The sequence below is a fragment of the Oncorhynchus masou genome, unplaced genomic scaffold, assembly GCF_036934945.1.
Source record: "Oncorhynchus masou masou isolate Uvic2021 unplaced genomic scaffold, UVic_Omas_1.1 unplaced_scaffold_2847, whole genome shotgun sequence".
In the NCBI taxonomy this organism is placed as follows: Eukaryota; Metazoa; Chordata; class Actinopteri; order Salmoniformes; family Salmonidae; genus Oncorhynchus; species Oncorhynchus masou.
The window spans coordinates 20,001-40,797 of NW_027009273.1; the positions used below are offsets into that span (position 1 = coordinate 20,001).

At 51.9% G+C, this 20,797-nt stretch overlaps 1 pseudogene; it reads right to left on the bottom strand.

Annotated features, from left to right (window-relative positions):
* LOC135533964 (ubiquitin carboxyl-terminal hydrolase 32-like) overlaps positions 1-20,276 on the bottom strand; it is a 38,398-nt pseudogene extending 18,122 nt beyond the window's left edge.
* Positions 20,277-20,797: the final 521 nt, after the last annotated feature.

Below are 20,797 nucleotides of genomic sequence, written 5' to 3' on the forward strand. Positions count from 1 at the left end.
ATAGTGTTCTGAACACTAACGCCTCATAGTGTCTCTGTGCTCCACTAACGCCCCTCATAGTCTCTGTGCTCCACTAACGCCCTCATAGTGTCTCTGTGCTCCACTAACGCCTCATAGTGTCTCTGTGCCCACTAACGCCTCAGTGTTCCCAGCACCACTAACGCCTCATAGTGTCTCTGCAGCACCACTAATGCCTCATAGTGTCTCTGCAGCAATTCACTAACGCCTTCATAGTGTTCCTGGCAGCACCACTAACGCCTTCATATGTTCAGGCAGCACCACTAACGCCTCATAGTGTCTCTGTGCTCCACTAACGCCATAGTAACCCTGCAGTGCACCACTAACGCCTCATAGTGTCTCTGTGCACCACTAACGCCTCATAGTGTCTCTGCAGCACCACTAACGCCTCATAGTGTCTCTGTGCACCACTAACGCCTCATAGTGTCTCTGTGCACCACTAACGCCTCATAGTGTCTCTGTGCACCACTAACGCCTCATAGTGTCTCTGTGCACCACTAACGCCTCATAGTGTCTCTGTGCACCACTAACGCCTCATAGTGTCTCTGTGCACCACTAACGCCTCATAGTGTCTCTGTGCACCACTCTAACGCCTCATAGTGTCTCTGCAGCACCACTAACGCCTCATAGTGTCTCTGTGCACCACTAACGCCTCATAGTGTCTCGGCAGCACCACTAACGCCTCATAGTGTCTCTGCAGCACCACTAACGCCTCATAGTGTCTCTGTGCTCCACTAACGCCTCATAGTGTCTCTGCAGCACCACTAACGCCTCATAGTGTCTCGGCAGCACCACTAACGCCTCATAGTGTCTCGGCAGCACCACTAACGCCTCATAGTCTCTGTGCTCCACTAACGCCTCATAGTGTCTTGTGCACCACTAACGCCTCATAGTGTCTCTGTGCACCACTAACGCCTCATAGTGTTCTGTGCACCACTAACGCCTCATAGCACCAGCACCACTAACGCCTCATAGTGTCTCTGTAGCACCACTAACGCCTCATAGTGTCTCTGTGCACCACTAACGCCTCATAGTGCCTCTGTGCACCATTAACGTCATAGTGCCTCTGTGCACCACTAACGCCTCATAGTGCCTCTGTGCACCACTAACGCCTCATAGTGTCTCTGTGCACCACTAACGCCTCATAGTGTCTCTGCAGCACCACTAACGCCTCATAGTGTCTCTGTGCAACACTAACGCCTCATATACTCTGTGCACCACTCATAGTGTCTCTGTGCTCCACTAACGCCTCATAGTGTCTCTGCAGCACCACTAACGTCTCATAGTGTCTCTGTATACCACACAGCCTCATAGTGTCTCTGTGCTCCACTACATAGTGATTCTGCAGCACCACTAACGCTCATATTGTCTCTGTGCTCCACTAACGCCTCATAGTGTCTCTGTGCTCCACTAACGCCTCATAGTGTCTCTGTGCTCCACTAACGCCTCATAGTGTCTCGGCAGCACCACTAACGCCTCATAGTGTCTCGGTAGCACCACTAACGCCTCATAGTGTCTCTGCAGTTCTAACGACTCATAGTGTCTCTGCAGCACCACACTCATAGTGTCTACGGCAGCACCACTAACGCCTCATAGTGTAACTGCAGCACCACTAACGCCTCATAGTGTCTGCAGCACCACTAACGCCTCATAGTGTCTCTGTGCACCACTAACGCCTCCTTAGTGTCTCTGCAGCACCACTAAATGCCTCATAGTGTCTCCTGTGCACCACTAACGCCTCATAGTGTCTCTGTGCACCATTAACGCCTTCATAGTGTCTCTGTGCACCACTAACGCCTCATAGTGTCTCTGTGCACCACTAACGCCTCATAGTGTCTCTGTGCATAATTAACGCCTCATAGTGTCTCTGTGCACCACTAACGCCTCATAGTCTCTGTGCACCACTCTAACGCCTCATAGTGTCTCTGCAGCACCACTAACGCCTCATAGTGTCTCTGTGCACCACTAACGCTCATAGTGTCTCGGCAGCACCACTAACGCCTCATAGTGTCTCTGCAGCACCACTAACGCCCATAGTGTCTCTGTGCTCACTAACGCCTCATAGTGTCTCTGCAGCACCACTAACGCCTCATAGTGTCTCAACGCCTCATGTTCCCAGCACCACTAACGCCTCCCAGCACTACCAATCGCTCATGGGTCTCGGCAGCACCACTAACGCCTCATAGTCTCTGTGCTCCACTCAACGCCTCATAGTGTCTCTGTGCACCACTAACGCCTCATAGTGTCTCTGTAGCACCACTAACGCCTCATAGTGTCTCGGCAGCACCACTAACGCCCCATAGTGTGCTCCACCAACGCCTCATGCACCACACCACTAACGCCTCATAGTGTCCTCTGTAGCACCACTAACGCCTCATAGTGTCTCTGTGCACCACTAACGCCTCATAGTGTCTCTGTGCACCACTAACGCCTCATAGTGTCTCGTAGCACCACTAACGCCTCATAGTGCCTCTGTGCACCACTAACGCCTCATAGTGCCTCTGTGCACCACTAACGCCTCATAGTGTCTCTGTGCACCACTAACGCCTCATAGTGTCTCTGCAGCACCACTAGCCTCATAGTGTCTCTGTGCAACACTAACGCCTCATAGTGTCTCTGTGCTCCACTAACGCCTCATAGTGCCTCTGTGCACCACTAACGCCTCATAGTGTCTCTGCAGCACCACTAACGCCTCATAGTGTCTCTGCAGCACCACTAACGCCTCATAGTGTCTCTGCGCACCACTAACGCATCATAGTGTCTCTGCAGCACCACTAACGCCTTCATGTCTCTGCAGCACCACTAACGCCCTCATAGTGTCTCTGCAGCACCACTAACGCCTCATAGTGTCTCTGCAGTTTCCACTAACGCCTCCATAGTGTTCTCTGTGCTTCCACTAACGCCCATAGTGTCTCGGCAGCACCAATAACGCCCTCATAGTGTCTCGGCAGCACCACTAACGCCTCCCATAGTGTCTCTGTGCTCCACTAACGCCTCATAGTGTCTCTGGCACCACTAACGCCTCATAGTGTCTCTGCAGCACCACTAACGCCTCATAGTGTCTCTGTGCACCACTAACGCCTCATAGTGTCTCTGTGCACCACTAACGCCTCATAGTGTCTCTGCAGCACCACTAATGCCTCATAGTGTCTCTGTGCACCACTAACGCCTCATAGTGTCTCTGTGCACCACTAACGCCTTCATAGTGTCTCTGTGCACCACTAACACCTCATAGTGCACCACTCTCTGTGCACCACTAACGCCTCATAGTGTCTCTGTGCACCACTAACGCCATAGTGTCTCTGTGGCACCACTAACGCCTAACGCACCACTCTCACCTCCTCAGTGTCTCTGCAGCACCACCAACGCCTCATAGTGTCTCTGTGCACCACTAACGCCTCATAGTGTTCTGCAGCACCACTAACGCCTCATAGTGTCTCTGCAGCACCCACTGCGCCTCATAGTCTCTGTGCTCCTGCGCCTCATAGTGTCTCTGCAGCACCACTAACGCCTCATAGTGTCTCGGCAGCACCACTAACGCCTCATAGTGTCTCGGCAGCACCACTAACGCCTCATAGTCTCTGTGCTCCACTAACGCCTCATAGTGTCTGTGCACCACTAACGCCTCAGTGTCTCGGCAGCACCACTAACGCCTCATAGTGTTCTCTGTGCTCCACTAAGCATAGTGTCTGCAGCACCACTAACGCCTCATAGTGTCTCTGTGCACCACTAGCCTCATAGTGTCTCTGCAGCACCACTAACGCCTCCATAGTCTCTGTGCTCCACTAACGCCTCCCATAGTGTCTCTGTGCACCACTCTAACGCCTCATAGTGTCTCTGCAGCACCACTAACGCCTCCTTAGTGTCTCGGCAGCACCACTGCGCCTCATAGTCTCTGTGCTCCACTAAGCAGCCTCCATAGTGTCTCTGTGCACCACTAACGCCTCATAGTGTCTCTGTGACCACTAACGCCTCATAGTGTCTCTGCAGCACCACTAGCCTCATAGTGTCTCTGTGCACCACTAACGCCTCATAGTGTCTCCTGTGACCACTAACGCCTCATAGTGTCTCTGCAGCACCACTAACGCCTCATAGTGTCTCTGTGCACCACTAACGCCTCATAGTGTCTCTGTAGCACCACTAACGCCTCATAGTGTCTCTGTGCACCACTAACGCCTCATAGTGCCTCTGTACCACTAGCCTCATAGTGCCTCTGTGCACCACTAACGCCTCATAGTGCCTCTGTACCACTAGCATACCTCATAGTGTCTCTGTGCAACACTAACGCCTCATAGTGTCTCTGTGCTCACTTTACGCCTCATAGTGCCTATGTACCACTCCATAGTGTCTCTGCAGCACCACTAACGCCTCATAGTGTCTCTGCAGCACCACTAACGCCTCATAGTGTCTCTACGCACCACTAGCACATCATAGTGTCTCTGCACCCACCACTAACGCCTCATAGTGTGTCTGCAGCACCACTAACGCCTCATAGTGTCTCTGCAGCACCACTAACGCCTCATAGTGTCTCTGCAGCTCCACTAACGCCTCAGTGCCTCTGTACCACTAACGCCCTCATAGTGTCTCTGTAGCACCACTAACGCCTCATAGTGTCTCTGTGCACCACTAACGCCTCATAGTGCCTCTGTGCACCACTAACGCCTCATAGTGCCTCTGTGCACCACTAACGCCCTCATAGTGCCTCTGTGCACCACTAGCCTCATAGTGTCTCTGTGCACCACTAACGCCTCATAGTGTCTCTGCAGCACCACTAACGCCTCATAGTGTCTCTGTGCAACACTAACGCCTCATAGTTGTCTCTGTGCTCACTACGCCTCATAGTGCCTCTGTGCACCACTAACGCCTCTTGGTGTCTCTGCAGCACCACTAAGCCTCAGGTGTCTCTGCAGCACCACTAGCTTCCCTTAGTGTCTCTGCGCACCACTAACGCATCAGCAGTGTCTCTGCACCACCACTAACGCCTCATAGTGTCTCTGCAGCACTGCTAACGCCTCATAGTGTCTCTACCCAGCACCACTAACGCCTCATAGTGTCTCTGCAGCTCCACCTGCGCCTCCAGTGCCTCTGTGCACCACCTAAGCCTCATAGTGTCTCTTGCAGCACCACTGCGCCTCCATAGTGTCTCTGCAGCACCACTAACGCCTCCCATAGTGTCTCTGCGCACCACTAACGCCTCATAGTGTCTCTACCTTGGCACCACTAACGCCTCATGGAGTGTCTCTGTGCACCACTAACGCCTCATAGTGTCTCTGCAGCACCACTAACGCCTCATAGTGTCTCTGTGCACCACTAACGCCTCATAGTGTCTCTGCAGCACCACTAATGCCTCATAGTGTCTCTGCGCACCACTAACGCCTCATAGTGTCTCTGCAGCACCACTAACGCCTCATAGTGTCTCTGTGCACCACTAACGCCTCATAGTGTCTCTGCAGCACCACTAACGCCTCATAGTGTCTCTGTGCTCCACTAACGCCTCAGTGCCTCTGTGCACCACTAACGCCTCATAGTGTCTCTGCAGCACCACTAACGCCTCATAGTGTCTCTGCAGCACCACTAACGCCTCATAGTGTCTCTGCGCACCACTAACGCCTCATAGTGTCTCTGCAGCACCACTAACGCCTCATAGTGTCTCTGTGCACCACTAACGCCTCATAGTGTCTCTGCAGCACCACTAACGCCTCATAGTGTCTCTGTGCACCACTAACGCCTCATAGTGTCTCTGCAGCACCACTAACGCCTCATAGTGTCTCTGCAGCACCACTAACGCCTCATAGTGTCTCTGTGCACCACTAACGCCTCATAGTGTCTCTGTGCACCACTAACGCCTCATAGTGTCTCTGTGCACCACTAACGCCTCATAGTGTCTCTGTGCACCACTAACGCCTCATAGTGTCTCTGTGCACCACTAACGCCGCATAGTGTCTCTGCAGCACCACTAACGCCGCATAGTGTCTCTGCAGCACCACTAACGCCTCATAGTGTCTCTGCAGCACCACTAACGCCTCATAGTGTCTCTGTGCACCACTAACGCCTCATAGTGTCTCTGTGCACCACTAACGCCTCATAGTGTCTCTGCAGCACCACTAACGCCTCATAGTGTCTCTGTGCACCACTAACGCCTCATAGTGTCTCTGTGCACCACTAACGCCTCATAGTGTCTCTGTGCACCACTAACACCTCATAGTGTCTCTGTGCACCACTAACGCCTCATAGTGTCTCTGTGCACCACTAACGCCTCATAGTGTCTCTGTGCACCACTAACACCTCATAGTGTCTCTGCAGCACCACTAACGCCTCATAGTGTCTCTGCAGCACCACTAACGCCTCATAGTGTCTCTGCAGCACCACTAACGCCTCATAGTGTCTCTGTGCACCACTAACGCCTCATAGTGTCTCTGCAGCACCACTAACGCCTCATAGTGTCTCTGTGCACCACTAACGCCTCATAGTGTCTCTGTGCACCACTAACGCCTCATAGTGTCTCTGTGCACCACTAACGCCTCATAGTGTCTCTGTGCACCACTAACGCCTCATAGTGCTCTGTGCACCACTAACGCCTCATAGTGTCTCTGTGCACCACTAACGCCTCATAGTGTCTTTGTGCACCACTCTAACACCTGAATTAAACACTGTCACCAATCTGTTAAAGTAGGCTAATTGGCTAGCACTGACACCAATCTGTTAAAGTAGTCTAATTGGCTAGCACTGTCACAAATCTGTTAAAGTAGGCTAATTGGCTAGCACTGTCACAAATCTGTTAAAGTAGTCTAATTGGCTAGCACTGTCATCAGCTGTTGTTTACAGTTTCTGTTATGTCATCATTATTTTTCTATGTAGGCTTTACTGAGGGCGTGTCAAGCTTCATAGCACCACTGTTGTGACAACAAGGCTATGCGTACAGAAGAGTAACAGTTAGGCTCTCAGGGTACTTTAGTACAGTCAGTGGGCACCATATCCACCCCCTATGGACCATGACTCATCCTGCAGTCCATTCTAAGAACTTGATTAGGAGCCGGACCAGTCCATTTTAGGGGCATGATTAGGGGAAGGATCAGTCCATTTTAGGGGCATGATTAGGGGAAGGATCAGTCCATTATAACAGCATGATTAGGGGAAGGATCAGTCCATTATAACAGCATGATTAGGGGAAGGATCAGTCCATTATAGCAGCATGACTAGGGGCCGGACCAGTCCATTATAGCAGCATGATTAGGGGCCGGACCAGTCCATTATAACAGCATGATTAGGGGCCGGACCAGTCCATTATAACAACATGATTAGGGAAGGATCAGTCCATTATAGCAGCATGATTAGGGCCGGACCAGACCATTATAACAACATGATTAGGGGAAGGATCAGTCCATTATAGCAGCATGATTAGGGGCCGGACCAGACCATTATAACAGCATGATTAGGGGAAGGATCAGTCCATTATAGCAGCATGATTAGGGGCCGGATCAGTCCATTATAGCAGCATGATTAGGGCCGGACCAGTCCATTATAACAACATGATTAGGGGAAGGATCAGTCCATTATAGCAGCATGATTAGGGGCCGGACCAGACCATTATAACAGCATGATTAGGGGCCGGACCAGACCATTATAACAGCATGATTAGGGGCCGGACCAGACCATTATAACAGCATGATTAGGGGCCGGACCAGACCATTATAACAGCATGATTAGGGGCCGGACCAGTCCATTATAACAGCATGATTAGGGGCCGGACCAGACCATTATAACAGTATGATTAGGGGCCGGACCAGACCATTATAACAGCATGATTAGGGGCCGGACCAGACCATTATAACAGTATGATTAGGGGCCGGACCAGACCATTATAACAGCATGATTAGGGGCCGGACTAGTCCATTATAACAGCATGATTAGGGGTGGACTACAGTAGTAGCGTTTGTTGGCTCCTAGCAGGCTGTCTCTCTTTCTTGCTGCAGGCTTACGTTACCTCGGGGGAGATGCTGGGGGAACATTCTCAGGCTGGTCATACCCATGTTAACCCAGATGTTGGACTGGGGGTGCGTGTGGCGGGCTGCTGCCGCAGGAAGAGGAGGTAGCGTGGGAAGAGCTCCAGCTCAGCTCGGCCTGTTGTCGTCTGCTGGATCACCTGGGAAAAGGGAGAGGAGGATGAGTACCGCCACCCCACCCGGTACCTCCACCCCACCCGGTACCGCCACCCCACCCGGTACCGCCACCCCACCCATTACCTCCACCCCACCCAGTACCGCCACCCCACCCATTACCTCCACACAACCCAGTACCTCCACCCCACCCAGTACCACCACCACACCCATTACCTCCACACAACCCAGTACCTCCACCCCACCCGGTACCTCCACCCAGTACCTCCACCCCACCCAGTACCGCCAACCCACCCAGTACCGCCACCCAACCCAGTACCTCCACCCAACCCAGTACCGCCAGTACCGCCACCCCACCCAGTACCGCCACCCCACCCAGTACCGCCACCCCACCCAGTACCTCCACCCCACCCAGTACCTCCACCCCACCCAGTACCGCCAGTACCTCCACCCCACCCAGTACCTCCACCCCACCCAGTACCTCCACACAACCCAGTACCTCCACCCCACCCAGTACCGCCAGTACCTCCACCCCACCCAGTACCTCCACCCACCCAGTACCGCCAGTACCTCCACCCCACCCAGTACCGCCAGTACCTCCACCCCACCCAGTACCGCCAGTACCTCCACACCACCCAGTACCTCCGCCCCACCCAGTACCTCCACACAACCCAGTACCTCCACCCCACCCAGGTACCGCCACCCACCCAGTGCCTCCACCCAACACACAGTGCCTCCACCAGCCCAGTACCTCCACCCAACCCAGTGCCGCCAGTACCTCCACCCCACCCAGTACCTCCACCCAACCCAGTACCGCCAGTACCTCCACCCAACCCAGTACCGCCACCCCCCCAGGGCACCTCCACCCAACCCAGTACCGCCAGTGCCTCACCCCACCCAGTACACTTACCAGTACCTCCACCCCACCCAGTACCGCCACCCAGTGCCGCCACACCACCCAGTCCCTCCACCCAGTGCAGCCACCCCCCACCCAGTACCTCCAGTACCTCCACCCAGTACCTCCACCCCCACCCAGTACCTCCACCCACCCAGTACCTCCAGTGCCTCCACCCCACCAATGCCGCCACCCCACCCAGTACCTCCACCCCCACCCAGTACCTACCGTGCCTCCACCCCACCCAGTGCCGCCACCCCACCCAGTACCGCCAGTACCTCCACCCCACCCAGTACCGCCACCACCCAGTGCCGCCACCCCACCCCAGTGCCGCCAGTACCTCCACCCCACCAGTACCTCCACCCACCCAGTACCGCCAGTACCGCCACCCCACCCAGTACCGCCAGTACCGCCACCCCACCCAGTGCCGCGGTACCTCCACCCCACCCAGTACCTCCACCCACCCAGTACCGCCAGTGCCGCCACCCCCACCCAGTACCACGCCAGTACCTCCACCCCACCCAGTACCGCCACCCCACCCCAGTACCGCCACCCCACCCAGTACATAGCCACCCCAGGTACCTCCACCCACCCAGTGCCGTACCGCCACCCCAGCCAGTACCTCCACCAGTACCTCCACCCCACCCAGTACCTCCACCCCACCCAGTACCTCCACCCCACCCAGTACCTCCACCCCACCCAGTACCTCCACCCACTGTTGTCAGACTGTATATTAACTCTAGCTCTTAAAATGGTTTCTCCAAAAATTATATATAGTTTTTTTCTCATTTCTCATCTCATTTTAATATTTAAATTTTCTAATTGGAAAAACATTCTGTAATGTTTCAACTGTATTCATGTCATGTATTACATGTAATTGATTTTAAATTATTGTTTTGCAATTGTTTAGTAATTATTATTAATTATGTATTTCTTCAGTTTTATCTGTGAGCAAGAATAAATCAACTCTTGAGGTCTGAGCCCTAATTTCAGGTGCACACACAACTGGAAAACCGGTCACAAAAATCATCCACAATGGTGTGAAAATCTCTCAAGCTAGACCCAGTCCCTAGAGGTGACCATCTGTGCTTCAGTGATAGTGTGAGGGAGGTTGTGTTGTGGTCCATCTACGGTTCCAGTGGTTGTGTTGTGGTCCATCTACGGTTCAGTGGTTGTGTTGTGGTCCATCTACGGTTCAGTGTTTGTGTTGTGGTCCATCTGTGGTTCAGTGGTTGTGTTGTGGTCCATCTGTGGTTCAGTGGTTGTGTTGTGGTCCATCTGTGGTTCAGTGGTTGTGTTGTGGTCCATCTGTGGTTCAGTGGTTGTGTTGTGGTCCATCTGTGGTTCAGTGGTTGTGTGAGGGGAGGGTTATGGTCCATCTATGGTTCAGTGGTTGTGTTATGGTCCATCTATGGTTCAGTGGTTGTGTGAGGGGGAGGTTATGGTCCATCTATGGTTCAGTGGTTGTGTTATGGTCCATCTATGGTTCAGTGGTTGTGTGAGGAGAGGTTATGGTCCTTACATACCCGGTCGTGGCAGGCTGAGGTTGGCGCCATACCAGTGGAACAGCGCCCTCCACTTTGGCTCTGGCACCGTCTCAAAGTCTCTGCCCCGCCACCAGCTGTAGGGACTGCTTCAGCCCGGCCTCCCTCCATGGTCAATGTGGGGGCCTGGGGAACAGGAGAGAAGGACCCGGGAGGAACAGGAGGGCAGGGAGGAACAGGGGAGAGACCGGGAGGACCAGGAGAGAGACCGGGAGAAACAGGAGAGAGGGACCGGAGGAACAGGAGAGAGACCGGGAGGAACAGGGAAGAGACCGGGAGGAACAGGGGAGAGAGACCGGGAGGAACAGGAGAGGAGACCGGGAGGAACAGGAGAGACCCGGGAGGAACAGGAGAGGGACCGGGGGAACAGAGAGGGACCGGGGGGAACAGGAGAGGACCGGGGGAACAGGAAGAGAGACTGGGAGGAACAGGAGAGAGACTGGGAGGAACAGGAGAGACTGGGAGGAACAGGAGAGAGACCGGGGGGAACAGGGAGAGACCGGGAGGAACAGGGAGAGACCGGGAGAAACAGGAGAGAGACTGGGAGAAACAGGAGAGAGACTGGGAGGAACAGGACACACACATTGCCCTCTCTACTCCTCTAATACAGATGGAGATACAGGCCATGCCCCTAACACCTGGCCATATCGTCACAGGGCTGAGGATAAGACCACATGGCTAGGAGGAAGAAAGAGAGAGAGGCTGCCTAGACAGGCTCAGTGGGAGAGTTTGGATAGAATAACACTTTTCTCTGTGAACTTAATCAACAACTTGGTGTTTGAAAATGGACTAGACAACATACTAGAAATAGCTGATGTAACCTATTATAATATGAGGAAACACACACACCTTCATGGGGTCTGTGTTGACAGGGGCTGGTTGTCGATGGCTCAGGCCTCTGAGCTGCCAGCTGGGGCTGAGAGGGGAGGGGATGTGGCCGTTGGCCCCGGAGAAACACTGGTTGTTGTCTGACATGTTGTGTTGCCGGGCAAAACAGATCTCTGTGGCTGAGGGGGGGCCGGCCTGGGGGGTCACCACTGAGGAGGAAGGGGGTGGGGGGGCGGGATCAGAGAAACACTGTACAGTCAGGTACAGGGGACACTGTACAGTCAGGTACAGGGACACTGTACAGTCAGGTACAGGGACACTGTACAGTCAGGTACAGGGACACTTTACAGTCAGGTACAGGGACACTTTACAGTCAGGTACAGGGACACTTTACAGTCAGGTACAGGGACACTGTACAGTCAGGTACAGGGACACTTTACAGTCAGGTACAGGGACACTTTACAGTCAGGTACAGGGACACTTTACAGTCAGGTACAGGGACACTTTACAGTCAGGTACAGGGACACTTTACAGTCAGGTACAGGGACTTTACAGTCAGGTACAGGGACACTTTACAGTCAGGTACAAGGACACTTTACAGGATCAGGTACAGGGACACTTTACAGTCAGGTACCGGGACACTTTACAGTCAGGTACCGGGACACTTTACAGTCAGGTACCGGGACACTGTACAGTCAGGTACAGGGACACTGTACAGTCAGGTACAGGGACACTTTACAGTCAGGTTAAGGTACCCTTTGAGGGGTTGTAAAATGGTTAAAAGTAGTTTAGAAAGAGTAAATCATGAATTAATAAGTAGTTTATAAATAATGAATAAACAGTTATAACCCATAGTTTGAGGTCGTAACAGCACACACAGCGTAGTGGTCTAGTGGTCTGGTCACTGACCGGTGCTTTGTGTCTCTGTGGCTTCAGGCGCTGGACACAGCATCAGGGGACCTCTCCTCTGAGGGGCTGGCTGGGCTGGGGACCCCCAGACCTTCACCTACCCCCTGGCTCCAGGGGGGCAGGCTCCCGGCGATGGCAGAGGCCTGAGGATTCCTCAGAGAGGAGAGGATAGAGGGCTGATCCACCATGATGGACTTGCGGTCCTACTTGAGATAGATCGAGAGAGAGATAGAGAGGGTGAGTGATTATCATATTCTGCTATTTAACTTAACGGTTAGGCTTACATTTCAGGGTGCTTCCCTTGGCACCCTATCCCTTATAGTGCACTACATTTGACCCACGAGGCCCTGGTGCTATTTGGGACGCAGCCTTGGACTTCCACTCACATAGTTGACGTGGCCCTTCCAGAGCGTCCACCACTGGCTGGAGATGAGGAACCAGTTCTCACCAGGCTGAAGCCCATGTCTGGCCTCTCTGTCCAGCCACCCCCTACACACACACACACACACACACACACACACACAACTGTAGAGGTGTAGTTCTTCAGGAGAAGGGGGATGTGAAGGGGGATACCTTGACAGTTGTACAACACATTTAACCCCTCTGAATCAGAAACAGTGGGTTAACTGCCTTGCCCAGGGCAGAAGGACAGGTGGTTGATGTGTATACCTGATGATTTGTCCCTCCTCTTCAGCGGTGGCAGGTGAAGCCCAAGGACAATGTGACAGACCTGCAGAAACAGACAGACAGACAAAGACGCATGAAGGAGAAAGCCCCAGACCTGCAGAAACACAGACAGAGGGGCATGAAGAGAAAGCCCCAGGCCTGCAGAAACACAGACAGACAGAGGGGCATGAAAGCCCAGGACAATGTAACAGACCTGCAGAAACACAGACAGAAGGGCAAGAGAAAGCCCCAGGCCTGCAAGAAACACAGACAGAGGGCATGAAGAGAAAGCCCAGGCCTTCAGAAACACAGACAGACAGAGGGGCATGAAGAGAAAGCCCCAGGCCTACAGAAACACACAGACAGAGGCATGAAGAGCCCCAGGCCTTCAGAAACACAGACAGAGAGGCATGAAGAAGAAAGCCCCAGGCCTACAGAAACACACAGACAGAGAGGCATGAAGAGAAAGCCCCAGGCCTTCAGAAACACAGACAGAGAGGCATGAAGAGAAAGCCCCAGGCCTTCAGAAACACAGACAGAGAGGCATGAAGAGAAAGCCCCCAGGCCTTCAGAAACACAGACAGAGAGGCATGAAGAGAAAGCCCCAGGCCTGCAGAAACACACAGACAGAGGGGCATGAAGAGAAAAGCCCCAGGCCTGCAGAAACAGACAGAGGCATGAAAGCCCCAGGCCAATGCCAACAGACCTGCAGAAACCCCCGCTGAGAAAGCCCCAGGCCTGCAGAAACAGACAGAGGGCATGAAAAGCCCCAGGCCTGCAGAAACAGACAGAGGGGCACATGAAGAGAAAGCCCCAGGCCTGCAGAAACACACAGACAGAGGGCATGAAGAGAAAGCCCCAGGCCTGCAGAAACACAGACAGAGAGGCATGAAGAGAAAGCCCCAGGCCTGCAGAAACACAGACAGGGGGCATAAAGAGAAAGCCCCAGGCCTTCAGAAACACAGACAGAGGGGCATGAAAGAAAGCCCCAGGCCTACAGAAACACAGACAGAGGGGCATGAAAGAAAGCCCCAGGCCTACAGAAACACAGACAGAGAGGCATGAAAGAAAGCAAACTATAAACTGAGGGAAACATGGAAACAGAACTGGAACAAACCATCAAATGTGTGTGAGAGTGTGTGTGTGAGAGTGTGTGTGTGTGTGTGTGTTCGTTCTGACCTGGAACAGCAGGTTGAGGAACTCGTTAGCCAGAGCGCTGTTCACACTCCAGATCTGGTAGTCCTCCAGGGTCAGGTGACCCAGCTGTGTGTGAGGTTCAAGGTCGAGTCAAAGGTTAGGGTCAAAAACGAGGGCTAAAATGTCAGTGGACAGCAGTAGCATTATGGAGATAATTATCCAATCACGTTACAGACAAAAACAGCTATTATATCTCCTAGAAGAGTCTCACCTTGGTCGTGTCGTGCATGTTCAGGATTCCCTCACGATGTCCGACACGTTGGTGAGCAGCTCCTAAAAACAGGATAATGAGAGTCAGAACTTAGGTACTTATTCAAACCCAACCACCTCCATTACATTATCGATTTAGTCTGTGTCCCAGCAGAACTTACAGGAAGTGGTGTCCGGCAGTACTTACAGGAAGTGGTGTCCGGCAGTACTTACAGGAAGTGGTGTCCGGCAGTACTTACAGGAAGTGGTGTCCGGCAGTACTACGGGAAGTGGTGTCCGGCAGTACTTACGGGAAGTGGTGTCCGGCAGTACCACGGGAAGTGGTGTCCGGCAGTGCTTACGGGAAGTGGTGTCCGGCAGTACTCTACGGGAAGTGGTGTCCGGCAGTGCTTACGGAAGTGGTGTCCAGCAGTACTTACGGGAAGTGGTGTCCAACAGTACTTACGGGAAGTGGTGTCCAGCAGTACTTACGGGAAGTGGTGTCCAACAGTACTTACGGGAAGTGGTGTCCAGCAGTACTTACGGGAAGTGGTGTCCAACAGTACTTACGGGAAGTGGTGTCCAACAGTACTTACGGGAAGTGGTGTCCAACAGTACTACGGGAGAGTGGTGTCCAGCAGTACTTACGGGAAGTGGTGTCCAACAGTACTTACGGGAAGTGGTGTCCAGCAGTACTTACGGAAGTGGTGTCCAACAGTACTTACGGGAGTGGTGTCCAACAGTACTTACAGGAAGTGGTGTCCAACAGTACTTGCCACAGGAAGTGGTGTCCAACAGTACTTACAGGAAGTGGTGTCCAACAGTACTTACAGGAAGTGGTGTCCAGCAGTACTTACAGGAAGTGGTGTCCAACAGTACTTACAGGAAGTGGTGTCCAACAGTACTTACAGGAAGTGGTGTCCAACAGTACTTACAGGAAGTGGTGTCCAACAGTACTTACAGGAAGTGGTGTCCAACAGTACTTACAGGAAGTGGTGTCCAACAGTACTTACAGGAAGTGGTGTCCAACAGTACTTACAGGAAGTGTGTCTGTGCGGTGTCCTTCCAAACTTCCAGGAGTGCGGCTACCATCTCGTGGATTTCGTCTCGGGACAGAACCCCATCCCCGGTCCACGTCAAACACTTTGAAACAAACTGGGGAAACACGAGAGAGAAAGAGGAGGGTACAAAAATACTCTTTAACATAACATTGTACTTTCTAACTACAGACTCCTCAAGCCACAGTCGCTGTTCAAGCCGCAGTGATACCAAATATGTTGTGCAAGTCATCTGTATTCCTCCGTGTGATCTGCAGCGAGCTACTTAGATAATTAACTGGAGTCTTGAGTTCCAATATCTGCAGCCATTTTCCAAGCGTGAAAATGTAATTTCAAGGCCCGATGAGAATCTAGACGACAGGGTAGATTACATACTAATGACTATTCAGAGGCAGTTGTGATCGTAAAAAAATAAAAAAAATCAACCACATCTATGTTTTTACAAATATATATATATATATATATATCCCATTTAGCAGACGCTTTTGTCCAAAGCGACTTACAAGTCGGCTGGGGCCACTACTTTTACATATGGGTGGTCCCAGCGGGGAATCGAACCCCACGGCGCTTGGCGTTGCAAGCGCCATGCTCTACCGACTGAGCCACACAGGACCCACATAAGGAGATTGGGGAAAGCATTGCAGCTTTTCCACTCAGCGTACATGTACACACCATAATGTGTGAAAGGAAGCCTTAGGTTAGGAAATCACTACTCTACGACAACAGATCACACAGCAGCTCTTACATTTCTGCCTCTCGGCGACGGGCCCCCGGCAACAGGCAGACAGGCCACAGGAGATCTCCTTAAAGTCGATGTGATTGTCCCGGTTCTCATCAAACGCATGAAACAAACCTGGAAAACATGATCAACAAAAAGACAAGTTAAACCATGTTCTACTACAAAATGGACGTTTGCAAAAGAGAAATAGTTTTGTGTGAAGGTTTGGTATCAGATCTTTTGGGAACTCATTCAAACCGCATCACAAGGATCACATTAATATTCGTAAAACATTGAGGACTGAAAAAAAACATGGCCACTGGCCTGGCCTTGAGGGAAGGCGTGTCTTTGCAATAAATCCCTGCCCACTCGAACGACCTTCATTGTGCCTCGCTCTGGGACCCAGTGTCGTGAGAGGAAGCATCTCTAGCGGCTACTACTGAAACATACAGCCAAGGTCCTCCTGTTCAGGTCAGTGTCGACATCGTTGTAATCAAGTTAGCTTGCTAGCTAACGTTGGCTGTTAACCTTGCGTGTTTGACAATGTAAGCTATAAGCGAACGTTTGCGTTAGCTAGCGCAAAGACAACCTTTCCCAAGGCCAGCTCAGCAGCTATCGCTCGGCCATGTTTTCGTTCAACAACAAAAAAGAATCCTCTAACGACACAAGCAGTGAGTCATAGATTGATGATTGTGTGTGTGTGTGTGTTAGTGTGTGTGTTAGTGTGTGTGTTAGTGTGTGTGTGTGTGTGTTAGTGTTTGTGTGAGTGTGTTAGTGTTTGTGTTAGTGTGTGAGTGTGTTAGTGTGTGAGTGTGTTAGTGTGTGTGTTAGTGTGTGAGTGTGTTAGTGTGTGTGTGTTAGTGTGTGTGTGAGTGTGTGTTAGTGTGAGTGTGTGTTAGTGTGAGTGTGTGTGTGTTAGTGTGTTAGTGTGTGAGTGTGTGTGTTAGTGTGAGTGTGTGTTAGTGTGAGTGTGTTAGTGTGTGAGTGTGTGTTAGTGTGTGAGTGTGTGTTAGTGTGTGAGTGTGTGTTAGTGTGTGAGTGTGTGTTAGTGTGTGTGTGAGTGTGTGTTAGTGTGTGAGTGAGTGTGTGTGTGTTAGTGTGTGAGTGAGAGTGTGTGTTAGTGTGTTAGTGTGTGGTGAGTGTGTGTTAGTGTGCGTTAGTGTGTTAGTGTGTGTTAGTGTGCGTGTGTGAGTGTGTGTTAGTGTGTGTGAGTGAGTGTTAGTGTTAGTGTGTGAGAGTGTGTGTGTGAGTGAGTGTTAGTGTGTGTGTGAGTGTGTGTGTGTGAGTGAGTGTTAGTGTGTGTGTGAGTGTGTGTGAGTGTGTGAGTGTGTATAACTGTGTTTGAATGTTCATGGGTGACTGTCTATCTGGGGAACCAGGTTTAACATGTCCCCATAACATCCGGCTGGCATCAAAGAACACATCAGAAATATGCCATACCTTCACTTAGCGAAGCGTGAATAGGAGGAGAGACCAACGGGACAAAAGTCTCAAGTCAAAGCGTCGGTCCTGGACTGGGCTTTCAGCAGCCAATAGCGCTTCTCCAAGTCAATGATATCAGACTCTTCTACTGTGAGAGGAGAGAAAAGGAGGAGGAGGAAAATGCTTTTGAAAAAAATGGCAACCAACCCTAGGAATGTTTTTGTTTGTTTGTAGATCCCGCCCGAGCATCGTCTTATTAGAACAGCAAAAAGTCACATGACCTATGAGTGTTTAGTAAGGAAAGGAAACAAAGGCTTCAGATCATATCAATATGGTGCTATAGTGGACTTTGTGAACTTGGATGGCGATATGGAGACACATGCAGATAGCGTCAACCACGTTTCACGGTTCCATTCTGATGGACATGTGGATTCTGGACAGTTTTTCTTGAGCAGGACAGAGGATAGTAGTCTTGAGTAGTAGTCTCAAGTAGCCTGGTCCCAGATCTTGTAAGTAGGGTTGCAAGAATTTCAGTACCTTTCCCCAAGAGAAATCCTGGTTTGAGGAGTCAAGATTTTATTCCCTGAATCTTACAAAATAAAAATAAATAAAAAATAAATAAATAAAACATTTCTGGATTTCTGAAAGCAGGAATTCTGGTTACCAGAATTTTGCGACCCTATCTGTAAGTGATTTAGTCCCGTTTAGTCTTCAGGTGAGACCATGAATCAAACTCAAAAAGGCAGGGCCAAGGCTCACTAGGTGTACCAATATAGCTACTGTTAAGTATGAAACCTGCCAGCCAGCCCCCAGGGTCAGAGATCCTGGGTTCATCCTCCAGTACCGCGTTAATCCACAGCTTTACACTGATAAGATTAGCCTACGGCTCTCCTTCAAGCTCCTACTAGCCCAGGCTTCCCTTTCCACCCCACTGTCCCATGAGTCATCCCATACATGTCGCTCAGACAGGTTTAAAAAAACACACATACACAAATTAAGCCTGCATCCCTAATGGCAGCCTATTCCCTACATAGTGCACTACTAAATAGGGCACCATTTGGGATGCAACCTAAGGTCATATTCACTCTCTGACTGGAGAGGAGGCCATTCAGTTTCCACCACAAACCCAAGCCCCGGTTCTTTCACTGCTGTGGCCGACATCCTGGTTTGCTGTCTGTGTTTATAAGACGGATTGGTCAATAAGACAGTGATGTCACTGGGGATAATATAGCCAGCCTATAGCAGTGAGCTGCAGATTGGGATGTGGGTGGATTGAGAGGAGCTTTTCATCCCTCCCTCCCTCCCCTCCTCCCTCCTCCCTCCCCTCCTCCTCCCCTCCCTCCCTCACTCCCTCCCTCCTCACTCCCTCTCCTCCCTCCCTCCCTCACTCCCTCCCTCCCTCCCCTCCCTCCCTCACTCCCTCCCTCCCTCCTCCCTCCCTCCATCTTCTCCCTCCTTCCTCCTCTTCTCCTCCCTTCCTCCCTCTTCTCCCTCCTTCCTCCTCCCTCCTTCCATCCCTCTCCCTCCCTCCCTCCCATCCATCTTCTCCTACCCCCTCCATCCATCTTCTCCCTCCCCTCCATCCATCTTCTCCTCCCCTCCATCCATCTTCTCCCTCCCTCCCTCCCTCCATCTCTCCCTCCCTCCTCCCTCCATCTTTCCCTCCTCCCCTCCATCCATCTTCTCCCTCCTTCCCTCCCTCCCTCCCTTCCATCCTCTCCCTCCCTCCCTCCCTTCATCCTCTCCCTCCCTCCCTCATCCATCTTCTCCCTCCCTCCATCTTCTCCCTCCCTCTCTCCATCCATCTTTCCTCTCCATCCCTCTCCCCCCTCCATCCCTCTCTCCCCCTCCATCCATCCTCTCTCCCCCTCCATCCATCCAACCATCCGTTCTCCTGAGGTTTATTCCTGGAAGAGCCCAGCTCCAACAGGGTCCAGTTGTCTCTGCGGAGAGAGTTAAGTGTGTGTGTGTGTGTGTGTGTTCAATCTGAAGACTGATGGAGAAGAGAGAAGTGGAGAGGTCAAGAACTGATTAGAAACCAGTAAAACACCAACCACTTCAGCGGTTCAATAACCTTTTAACCATCATTCAGTCTTAGGTCCTCAGAGAAACGCTCGAAACATCAGGTTTAAACAGAGAACACAACCTCACTTTGGTATATGATCTACCTCACTTGCTTTGGCAATGTTAACATATGCTTCCCAGGCCAGAGACTGAGAGAGAGCTTGGGGGAAGTAATGGTGGATGTATTGAGGAGCATGGTGTGGGGCCGGGGCGTGTGTGTGGGGCCCGCCCCTGACTGACTGAATGCCCCTTTAAGAGTAGAACAGCTAGACAATACTAAATCCTACAAAACACACGTCGCACACACACACACACACCACAAAAATAGGTCCTCCAACTGGTCTTTCAGAAACACTGACAACACCAATATAGTCAATGTATCAATCCCCAAACGCTAAACAAACCTGAAAAAAAGGCTATTTGTGTCATGCTTGCTGAGCATGAGCCAGCGTGGGCGAGCCTAGCAGTGAAGAGTGCAGTGGTAAAGGTCTGCAAGGGGCGAGCAAGGAAAGCCGAGCTGAGGGGGAATAAACACCTGCTCATCTTGTTGCTGTGTGTCATTAAATCAGGATGCTGCTCCAGCCTGGCTGACACTGCTAATCTATAAAACTCATTACCTCTCCCGTGGATCGGCTCCAGGACGTGCCTCATCCCGTCACTAGCTAGCTAACTGGCTGACTCCAGGACACGCCTCATCCCGTTACTAGCTAGCTCACTGACTGGCTGACTCCAGGACATGCCTCATCCCGTCACTAGCTAGCTCACTGACTGGCTGACTCCAGGACATGCCTCATCCCATCACTAGCTAGCTCACTGACTGGCTGACTCCAGGACATGCCTCATCCCGTCACTAGCTAGCTCACTGACTGCAGGACATGCCTCATCCCGTCACTAGCTAGCTCACTGACTGGCTGGCTCCAGGACGTGCCTCATCCCGTCACTAGCTAGCTCACTGACTGGCTGACTCCAGGACATGCCTCATCCCGTCACTAGCTAGCTCACTGACTGGCTGACTCCAGGACACGCCTCATCCCGTCACTAGCTAGCTCACTGACTGGCTGACTCCAGGACATGCCTCATCCGTCACTAGCTAGCTCACTGACTGGCTGACTCCAGGACGTGCCTCATCCCGTCACTAGCTAGCTCACTGACTGGCTGACTCCAGGGCATGC